Source organism: Parasteatoda tepidariorum, chromosome 5, assembly GCF_982258835.1.
Source record: "Parasteatoda tepidariorum strain Cologne lab strain chromosome 5, Ptep-v5.0, whole genome shotgun sequence".
Lineage (NCBI taxonomy): Eukaryota > Metazoa > Arthropoda > Arachnida > Araneae > Theridiidae > Parasteatoda > Parasteatoda tepidariorum.
Genome location: NC_141759.1, coordinates 5,425,911 through 5,437,767, shown reverse-complemented (window position 1 = coordinate 5,437,767; position 11,857 = coordinate 5,425,911).

The window sequence follows — 11,857 nt, the reverse complement described above, 5'->3', positions numbered from 1 at the left end:
AGTATACAAATTTTAAACTCTATTACTCTGTTTACATATCGTATACACACTTCGTATTTATATCATATACTCAATTCATATACATAGCATATACTCGATTCATATACACATCATATACTCAATTCGTATGCATATCGTATACTCGATTTTGGTTTATCATTAAGTAGAAACAATATATATATATATATATATATATATATATATATATATATATATATATATATATATATATATATATATATATATATATATATATATATATATATATATGTTACCGTTAAAGTATATAATGCAGTTATTTTATAGAATACCTAGTTATTCCATGAAATAACTAATCGTGTCCGTTTAAGTGTGTAATATGTTATTAATTTGACACTTTAGTTATTCTATGAAATAACTAGGTATTCTATAAATTAACTAATGAGAGACAGTTAAAGTGTAAAATGAACGATTGATCTAAAATGAAATAACTAGGTATTCTATAAATAAACTAATGATAGATAATAAAAATGAAAAAAAAAAACCATTTATCTAATTTATGCAGCGTATAAATGGTATTTATGGAAACGTACCAGAAAATCATTTATTACAACAAGGATTACTAAAATGACACTTGGAATTGCAAAGAACATTATTTCTAAAACAAAAAATTTTTTTGTTGAATAGTTCAGGGATTCTCAGCCTGTGGGGCGCTCCCCCCTAAGGGGGCGCGAGCACTCAAGAGGGGGGCGCGAGAATATCCAAGAGAAAATATTATTTAAAAAAATTTATTAACTGCCTGAAAGGAAAGCACTTATTCACATAGAAAACAAATTTTTTTTACATATTTAATAACTTTTTAAAGTAAAACAACTTACTAAATCAAAACTTAAGATGGGTGAGCCAAAGGAGGCCATAGCTAAGCTTTGAGGATTTTTCCTAATCTTTTGGTTAAGTCTGTGCGGCTGAATTTTTTTTTCGTAAAATCTTACACCTATCTCTAATACATATCACGAATACTTTTAATTGTAAAATAAAATTTCATTTAATTTATAGTATGATTTCAAAATTGTAGCTTTTTTGTCTAAGGAGGCCACAGGTTACAAAGGTGGCCCGTATATTGATATATTTTTCACTTACTTAAATCATCTTTAGAAAAGACAGTTGGACTGGAAAACGTTCTTTTAAAAAGGCACTTTGAGTGTCTTGCTGGTGGGGACAAGTTTCCTGACTTTAAAAAAGATATTTGTTTTTAGATTGTATTGTTTTTTTTATACATCATTAACATTGATAGTTCTTGGGTGACGTCACTAGCGATTCTTTTGAGTTAACTCATTAGAATAAGTCAAGAAGTACTGAGCTAATTCTTTCAGAAAAGTAAACCATAGCTCATAAGTAAGAGTAAACTAACCTGACCCATTACTACTATAAAAAAAAAAAACAAATTTACAAGAAAATGCCAGAATCTACCACAAAAACACCCATAACTACTACAAAAATACAAAAAAATACCTAAAAAAATACTTTAAAATGTATACAAAACAAAAAAGCTTTAAAAATCTATTAAAGTGCAGAGAACGTGAAAATATTATAAAAATTAAAAAAATGCCAAATTTCCACATTTGCTTAAAATGAAATAAATCAATTGGTATTAAATTAAATCATTCCTTTTTGAGAAATATAAATTGCGTACTGATTTATAATGAACTCTTTTATAGATTTCACGTTTCTTTCTGACGGTGGCCCACGTGTGCCTAAGGTGAGCTTGGGAACATACATATGGTCATCATTTGCACGACTTAAAGCTATTAATCTGATGAATTAATTAGAATTAAAGTATTGTGGTTAAAGAAAAAGAAATAAACTTTTAGAAAACCTATTACAATTCAAAGTTCTTAGAATTTGAACACTTATAAATTGCAATACCTTCTTACTTGTAAATTAGAACGACAATTGCAAAAAATTAAATCACTTCATACAATGGAAGCCATTTAAGGAAATCTCTTCCAATTCAGCCGCGTGAGTTTTTGATACAAGATTAACAATGCAGAAGGGTTATACTGTGATTAAAAATTAAATTAATTCTACTTTTGGGGAGTGGGCTACGTTTGGAACACTGGCCACCTTTGACGCACCCACCTTACTTATATACTAAATTAAAAACAAATGTAATAATTATTAGTGACCTACTTGGGCTTGTCTTGCAGAGCAAAGTTTTTCGAAGGAAGGCTTAATATTAGAAATAGCCACTCTCAGTTCTGTTTCTACATTCAACCGAGATCTATATTTTGTCTTCAAAGAAACCACAGCAGAAAATCCAGTTTCACAAAGGTAAGATGTTGAAAATGGTAATAGAATGCGAAATGCCCTTGTTCTCAGTGCAGAAAAATCATCCTCTACTCCTGCCCAAAATTCGAACAGTGGTTTATTACTAAATTGTCTTTTGGTTTCGCCACTTGTCGTAAACTCTATGAATTTTTCTTCCTCATCAATTGAGAGTCCTTTGGGAGTCATGAAATGGATCCCTAACCCACTCGTAACTTGCTATCAGTTTGTCAGCAGCAGGAAAATACTTTTTAAAATTTTTGGCCAGCATGTTTAAATGATTTTCAATGGTTACAAATACAACTTTTACGTGTTATTCTTCAGCCTTGTAAGTTTTAGCAGAATCATCCACATTTGTAAACATAGTTAGGTTTTTTTGCTTCAAATTTCTGCTCCATAATTCTAATTTTCTACAAAAAGCATTGACTTTATCACTTGTATCCAACAGATGTGAATTTGCACCTTGGAGTTGAAGATTCAAGTTATTTAATTTCTCGAATATGTCGACCAAGTAACCCAATTTCATCACAAATAAACCATCGCGAAAATTCTCAGCTTCCGGTCTGTTTTCTTCTTCTAGGAAAATAGCAATTTCTTCTCTTAATTCATAAACACGTTGCAAAAATTTCCCACGTGAGAACCATCTTGCCTCGCAATAAAATACTAACGCTGAATGTACTGAACCCATGTCTTTACAAAGTGCGGAAAAGATTCTCGATTTCAGGGGTCTAATTTTTATATAATTTACTAATTTACTAATTTTTATATAATGTTCAGACCAGGACTCATTTCTTTCGAAGCCAAAGCTTCCCTGTGGATCATGCAATGTGTCCAGACGCACTGAGGCGATTTTTGCTTTACAAGTGCTTGTATACTTTGGTATCTTCCGGACATTGAACGAGCACCATCTGTGCATAATCCGACCCAATTTTTCCATTCTATGTTTGCCTCGTTCATAAAATCATTTAAAATAGCAAATAATGCGAGAGCTGCTTGTTGCGCTGTTGTTCTATTGGTTTGCAGAAAAGTAGTTCTTCTGCTACTGACATATTATAACAAAAACGAACATTGGCAATTAAATGAGCATCTTTATTACTATCTGTTGCTTCATCAAACTGTATTGAAAATAATTTGTCACGCAACTTCGAGAAAAGCTGACACTGTACATCTTTAGCTATATCACCGATTCGACGAGCAACAGTATCATTTGAGAGAGGTATGGACTGCAATTGTTTTGAAAAATTATCTCCAAACATAGTTTCTACAATCTCAATTGCTGCTGGCAAAACAAGCTCTTCACCAATGGTGTGAGGTTTTTTACATCTGGCTATTTTATATGAAACTTTGTAAGATGCAATTAAAGCTTTTTTATTCACAGACAAAGTTTCTTTAAAAAATGATTGTTGCTTTTTATATGATTTTAACTTAAATTCGAAGAATTCTCTGGGTTTGTTGACGTACTATGAAACGTTTCCAAATGTCGTTTAAGTTTAGTAGATTTCATGCCGTCTGCCGCCAACATTTTTGAGCAAATGATACACAGGGGCCTTTCTTCTTTATTTACTTCAATACTGGTAAATCCAAAATTTAAGTATTCTTGAGAATATTTTCTTGATTTTATTTTCGGAACCACGTTCGACTGTGTACTTGTCGATGCCTGACTATCGTCTAATGGCCGCTTACTTCCGCTTAAAAATTTATCCATGAGTCTGCATAAATCTGCTGCCGTGAATATTTAATATGGTGAATTGCAATTAACACGAAAACATATATTACACGACAGATTCGATAGCGATAGAAGGATCGACTCGAATGAGACTAGCTATAAATGAAACTTTCGTTATTCGAACATTTTCCTTCTTCCGAGAAAACATTTGCTCTGCGCATGCTCGAGGCTGCATCGGTCATGTGGATTCCCTTCCACAAACATTGCTTATTTTTTTTCTTTTTTAGTCATGCTTTTGTTTTATTTCTACTATTATTCGAAAAAATTTATTCCCTGCTTTTAAATTTAGTACACCCCGTCTAGGTTAACTTTCATTAACGAATTTTTCTAATTTCATATTCTTTTAACTTTATCTCTCTGTTTGGCTTTCATTTCAAATATAATATTTTTATTTTCCCCGCTTTCATTCGCTTTATCCGTTCACCCCCTGCTTGGCAAAATGCCAGATGTGGTTTCTCGCCAACTTTGGCTCGCTTTTACTTTTGTTTTGGCAGTTAGATAAAATAATTTAAAAACAGAATCGAAAATAATATACATAATTGTCGTATACATTTAATTGTAAGAGGGGGGGCGATGAAATTTATGATTGAAAACTGGGCCGCGAATACTGAAAGGTTGAGAAGCGCTGAAATAGTTCATAAATGCAGTAGGGGTGGAAGGTAAAAAATGTATTTGTTGTGCGAGATATATGATTATGATATAGATTATTTTACACTTTAACGGGCTGCAGATCGTTGTTCTATGAAATAACTAGTTAAACCGTGAAGTACAAGAGAGTTTTACACTTTAACGGACACGATCAGTTATTTCATGTAATAACTAGGTATTCTATAAAATAACGGATTTCATACTTTAACGGTAACATATATACCTGCAGAGATGGCACTGTGATTTTCAACATCCTTGAACGCATTTGATAAATCAAAATCTTTTTCTTCTGCCTTTGTATGAGTAAAGCTGAAAGTAAATGAATAGTTTCACAAATCTTTCCTTACTCATTTTGAGTACCGTTTGTTTTAATTTAATATTTTGACTTCTTGAGACAGTAAAAAAGCTAGAACCGCAGGGTACAACCATAATCTGCGCCCAAGAAAGAGAAGAAAACGATTAGATAATATCATTTTGATGCTGTTTAATCTCTTCCTTATCTTTTTCAGACATAAATTGTAACAATAAACTAATGTTTTTCGCACTCACTGTTTTAATTTATTAACAGAAGTTTATTTGACTCTCCCGTTTTCAGGGATGCCAACTTTCAACGCCTTTTGTAAAACTTTATTCTAGTGGTAGCTATGGTTCCGTTTTTATATGTTTCCGTTTTTATTATGGTTCCGTTTTAAACTTATTTTCCACACCACTACATACATAAATTATTTAAAAATTGATTTACGACGCCACTTATACAGCTCTTTCTTGGTAAGGTTCTTAAAATTCTGCAGTTACCAAACATTCTGTAAGCTTCGGTTTTTAAATGTCTACCACTCCATAAAATATTTTGCGAAAATCGTAGAAGTTGGCAGGCCTGTTTTCTTTTTCGCGTTATGCAAAAACGATATTATCCCTTTACAGAGATGCCAACTGCTCCGGACTACTCCACAATAACTAAAAAAACAAAACAAAACAAAAACGGTAAATCACTACAAAGTAAATTTTGCAAATATTTGACAACTTTTGCTTGCTTATTAAATACAGAGATGCCAACTGCTCCGGACACGCCAAAATAATTTAAAAAACGGTAGAGAATTGCAAACTAAAATTTGCAAATACTTGACTAATTTTGCCTGTTTCTAAAAAGTTTAGAGTGATATAACTTTAAAGAGTTGTGAATTATATAAACCTACGAATAATTTAGAAATGGTGCTAGATAAATATCTAATAATTTCAATTTTTTTTTTAACCAGGAATTGCAATTAACAAGCTACCACTTAAAAATATTTATTCGCTGTCCGGAGCAAGTTGGCATCTCTGTAAAAGGTATAGCATGACATAAGTGCAATGAAGTGGTGAATTATGTAAGCCTACGAATTATTTAGAAACAGTGGTGGATAAAAATATACTTAATTGAATTTATTTAACCAAGAATCACGATTGATAAACTACCACTTTAAAATATATTTCTGCATTTTATACTCTAAAGTAGTGATGGGCAATAACAGGTATTTTCAAATAACAGGTTCCAGCTGTTACCATACAAAATAATACCTGTTCCAAATACCTGTTCCAAAATAACAGGTCTAAGGAAAAAAAATTCCAACTTTTTTACATTTGAAAGATAATTTAATTGTTGTTGCAGTAGTTAATTTATGTTGCACTAGAGCTGTTGCACTAGAGCGACGGTCTGAGAAACATCCTTGAAAATGATCCGAAGACAATCCATTACAATTTTGATCCTCTGCAGAGAGGATGGCACCCCTGCTTCGGTAGCCCAACGACCTGCACGCGAAGTCTAGTGCTTTACAGTAGAACAGTTTAATGAGGACCAATACCGCACATCCTCGGTCCCTACGCACACTGATTCAAGTGGTCACCCACCCGCACACTGACCGCAGCCAAAAGTATAGTTTAGACTGGCAAGTATTTTTGTAGCAGATACATATTTTTCTATTAATTTGACAAAATTAGAAAATACATTTTTTTTTTCTAAGAGTATCCGAAGTTTTTTCTAGTTATTTTTTAAACAAAAAGAAAGCAGTTACACATTATTTTCTCTTTTATTCTCGATTGTTTAGGCTCCGTGAAAAGATTTATTACTTGTTTCTAAATAAAAAGGATATAGGAGTTCCCTATTACATTCTGTTTGATGATATCACCAGAATCTTTTCATTTCTACCAGAGGAAGAAAAATGGAACTTCATTAATATCGAGCTAAATTAGAAATTAAAAAAAATATAATTTCTGAATTTAAAATACAACATAGTGTATTATTATTTTTTAATAAAAACAATTTAAGAATAGCACATTATATTCTGTATCTGTGACAGAATAGCCAGCATTTTTTCATTTTATATAAAGAAAAGAAATAGGGCTTAGTTGTCTTCTAGAATTTTAAATTTGACAAAAATGAAATTAAATATAACCTAATACCTAAAAATAATCTAACTGCATGCATTGCAACCTCGTCGCAACTTTTTAAATAGTTCGAATATCATCATTTGATAGTTTTAGGCTAAAAAAGTATTTATACTAAAATGCGAATTTAGCATAATTTTTAAAGAAACAAGCCGTTTTAACAATTCTTAACTTTTCTTAGATTATTTAAATAATATTTTTCTTTCAAAACAATCAGCACATTAATATCAAAATATCACATACTGTGTGGCCTAATGGTAATTTTAATATCAAAAGAAAATTCAAAACAGGAAGAAAAAAAAGAAATACGCCAAATTAACTGTAATAGATTTTTTCCTTTCCTGCAGAATATTATCATTTAAAAATAGTATATTATTTATTTTCTTCAAATATTCAAAGTAAATAAATCTTTTAAGCAACAAAATAATAGGCAATGCCAGAGGGACATCTATTTCTATGCGAGTGGACGAAATTCAACACAATTTCAAATCACTCTTCACATAGAACATTGATTGAATTAATACAACAAATAACTACGAGGGAAATAAAGGACACGCCTTCATGTAAAAATATTGATAGAGTCAATTCGTAACCTCGAAGGTCACGGTCGATCTCGACCTCGAAAAGGAAGCCGCCTATAGCTGCGAAAGCTAGGGAGGTGGTCTGAAAGTTAGGGGACCAATGGCGTAAAGAGTTGTCTGGATTCTCAAAGTAAACTACTTGATTAGATGTCCCCCAGAAGACAATTGTAATTAGTGCAGTAAATACAGTAGGCGGAAAAAAGAGACAAAAAGATTGGAGCATTTTTAAATAAATGTAGGCCGTAGTTACTTTATAGTGAGCAACTCACTATTTCAAACAAAATATTTTGAATTTTTCATTAAATGTATAAAATATATAAATTTAATGACCCCTAAAACTTTATAACTAAGCTTCATTATTAAATCACATTCATAAAATATTTTGCTTAAATATTTACATATATTCTACTACCCTTCATCTTCTGAGTACTATTTAACTACCCTTCATGCTTCGTCATAAGTTCAGCAATTTAAAGTAGAAGATGTAAAAAAGGATAAAGATTGGGAGAAAAAATATAGTGTTTGATAATATAGCTTGCCTACAAAGAAAATAAAGTGTTTAAATATAGCTTGAATTCGCATGCTAAATATAGTTTCAACAATTTTAACACATCCTTCTAATAAGGAAATGAAAAGTTAAAATATGTATTGCCTTAAAAAAAGAAAGAAAAAAAAGGTGAAAGAGAGAGAGAGAGAGAGAGAGTAAGACTAATAAGGACAGAAAAAATGAGACAATAAGACTCGTATTTTGTAGGAAATTTTTTTCTATTTTACATGTAGGAAATATGTATCAATATCAAAAAAATTAGGAAAAATATTTAAATGCTTCTACTTTTTGCATCACAGAAAAAAAATTAAAACAAGGAAAATGCAATTATAAGCAACCCCCCCCCTTGCCCGAGCATCAAAAGGGCAGGGGGACTAGTCATCGCTTACCCAACATTCCTACAAATAAACTTAACCTGCAAAATAGTAGACAAAGCTATCACAAAATTCTTGCCTATTCCTGAATACAAATTTGTTCCAAAATACTAACCTGCTTCACCTGTTCCAAAATACTAGCCTGTGACAAAATACCATCTGTTTCAAAATACTAGCCTGTGAAAAAATACCATCTGTTCCAAAATACTAGGCTGTGACAAAATACTGCCTGTTCCGAAATACTAGGCTGTGACAAAATATTCCCTGTTCCAAAATACTAGCCTGTGACAAAATACTGCCTGTTCCGAAATACTAGGCTGTGACAAAATATCGCCTGCTCCAAAATACTAGCCTGTGATAAAATAACAGGCTGTTTCGTTATAACGTGTGTTGGCTTCGAAAGTTGTTGAATTAACATTAATAAAGTCTTCGTAGAAAACAAAAACAATATTTATTGATAATATAAGTATACTCGTAACTTACTACATTCACGTACATATCGTATCAACGTTCTACAAAATAATAATGCTTACGTCGCAAAATCGAAACTGAAACTAAAACATAACCGCTGTTGCCATTCTTCATTTTTACAATATATATGCGCTTACGGTGGCCAAGCAATACATTTTTCGCAGGATGACAATTTCTGCCTAGTATTTTGGAACAGGCCTTTGGGAGTAACCTGTTATTTTTATAACAGGTACGATGAAATAACAGGTGACAAATACCTGTTCCAGAAAATATTAGCCATCTCTACTCTAGAGCCTTTATAATTTTGTTTGAGCTAATATGAGCATTACTCTCTCACTCATACTCATATGTGTTGGTTATCTTAGCGTCAGCCCCGCTAGGGGCTCTAACTAATTCATCTGAGTGGAAATAAATAATAAATCGCCGAAGCGCAACTGAAAGTTGGGGTTCAGTATCTTTTACTGAGAGAAAATTGAAATGGAGTATTGTGATTGAACAAACAAGTTTAAGAGAGAGAAGAGGTTTTGTGGCAGACTGCCTCGCCTCCCTTCGAGGTATTACCCCCGAGCTTCTCAGGTGCACAGTAGCCACATAGCCTTAGAGAAAGGAGAAATACATAATAAATGCGCAAGATTATTTACAAGTATTTACAAAATTTGCGGGACAAAACTCCGTCGGACAGGAAAAAGGCGGTTGCCGGACTATATTTTATGTTGTCTTTGATGAGTTCAAAATCAAAATTTTTAAAGTAATTGCACTATGTACTCTCTCACAAGTTAAATATTTTTATATTATTCTTCAAAATTTTAAAAGAATGTGGTAACTAATTATTAAGGAATTTTTTTTTTTTAATTTTGGAGTGTTGATGGCGCCTGACATCGAACTGCGAAATGGTACAGCATAAATATATATAATACAAGAATACCACACTGAACCATAGGGTGGTCGAGTGGTTAGCGTGCCAGAATGCGAAACCAATGGCTACGGATTCGAATTCCGCTCAGGACATGGCTCTGTGTGCTATCCTCTGTTGGGTGATGTGTGAATGTGGCCCACCCTAGGAACGGGCATCAACGTTACTCGCCTCCCTGACTTGGGTTCACATGTTCCCACCTTAGAGTTGAGACAGTAGGTATTTCAACGAATCGCAATATTTCAACTCTATGGTGCCCACCGCTTAGCGATAAATGATCAACACTTTCGGCATCTTCTAAGGCAGAGAATGAAAGTTCAGTGCCTGCCAAACCCCTTGCACTACGCTGAAATTCGGATCAAGCCGTGCCTAACTTATGTACCCGAATGTTCGTGAAAAGAGCCTAAGTGGCAGAGCCCGAGTCTCCGAACTTTAAATACGATATCTTGCGACTAAGTGCAAGATAGTCGCACTGGTGTCTTTTTCTTTCTTTCTTTTCTTTTTTTTTTTACTTTTAAAAATGCTTTAATTCTAAACTTAATTAATTTATTCTCTACTATAATTTTATTTTTTAAATTAAGTTTAATTTTAACCATGCTTTGATTTTAATAAATCTATTAATTATTTATTAATTTAGTCTTACTTTTAATCCTATTTTAAGCCAATCTTAGTTAAAATCTTTTTCTTTTTAATTTCAACCTTAATTTAATCTCAATTTAATATTAATCTCATTCAAAATTTTAATTTAAATTTAATAATCAGTTCTAATTTATTTTATTAAAGCTGCATTTCCCTCATTTTGTTGTTACCTGACTTTAATTCTGACCGACTCAATTGCTGATCATAATTAAATCAATTCCTCACTTAATTCTTGTCTCAATGCCAATTTTGTTCTGGTTTGTATTTTATAACCCACTTAACAAATTATCAGCCATGTAACCACCACAATTACGAACCTTTGTACAACACAATTTGGTTGGTTGGTTCTAGTGCCACTTGCCACACGGGGAAGCCTGCTTGGTGAAACCGAGGAAATTTAAAGCAGAGAGTGCGATTCTTGTTTTTCAGTGGCGCCATCTATGGCCAAGAATTCGACTTCTGTCACATCATACGTCACACCTGTTTATAGGGCGGATCCATTCATACAGCCATTCATTCATCATCAGATCGTAATTTTGACCTGAATCAGAGAACGATCGATCTCCAATCCAGTACCCCCAGAGGTTAATAATACATTGATTCTCATTGTTGTTTAGTGATAAACTGGAAGGTGTAAAATAAAGCACTATTGCACAGAAACATCCTTCTTTAATAGCAAAAGTTAACAATTCATCAATAAACACAGTCCCGCAGTGGACTAATCGTTAAGACACGGTTCCCAGCAGATCACCGAAGTCATGCATCACTGGCTGCGGTCAGTGTGCTGGTGGGTGTCCACTTGGATCAGTCTGCGTAGGGATCGAGGGTGTGCGGTATTGGCCCTCGTTAAACTGTTCTACCGTAAAGTGCTCGACTTCGCGTGCAGGTCGTCGGGCTACCGAAGCGGAGGTGCCATCCCCTCTGCAGAGGATCAAAATTGTGATGGCATGTCTTCGGATCATCCTCAGGGATGTTTCCCAGACCGTCGCCCATAGCCCATTGTGCAGCTCTAGTGCGACGTAAATGAACTACAACAACAACATCAATAAACAAAGAAACTCCAGAAAAAGGTTATTCGTAAAAAACATATTAAAAGTAGATATTAAAAGAATTAAAAACTTAAACTGTCGAATGCAAGCTCTCGAAGGTGGAAGTCACCGGGAAAGGCTAAATATGGGGACGAGGTCGCTGCCACAACCATTATGGCAAAATATCCACTCCTTAAATATCAGA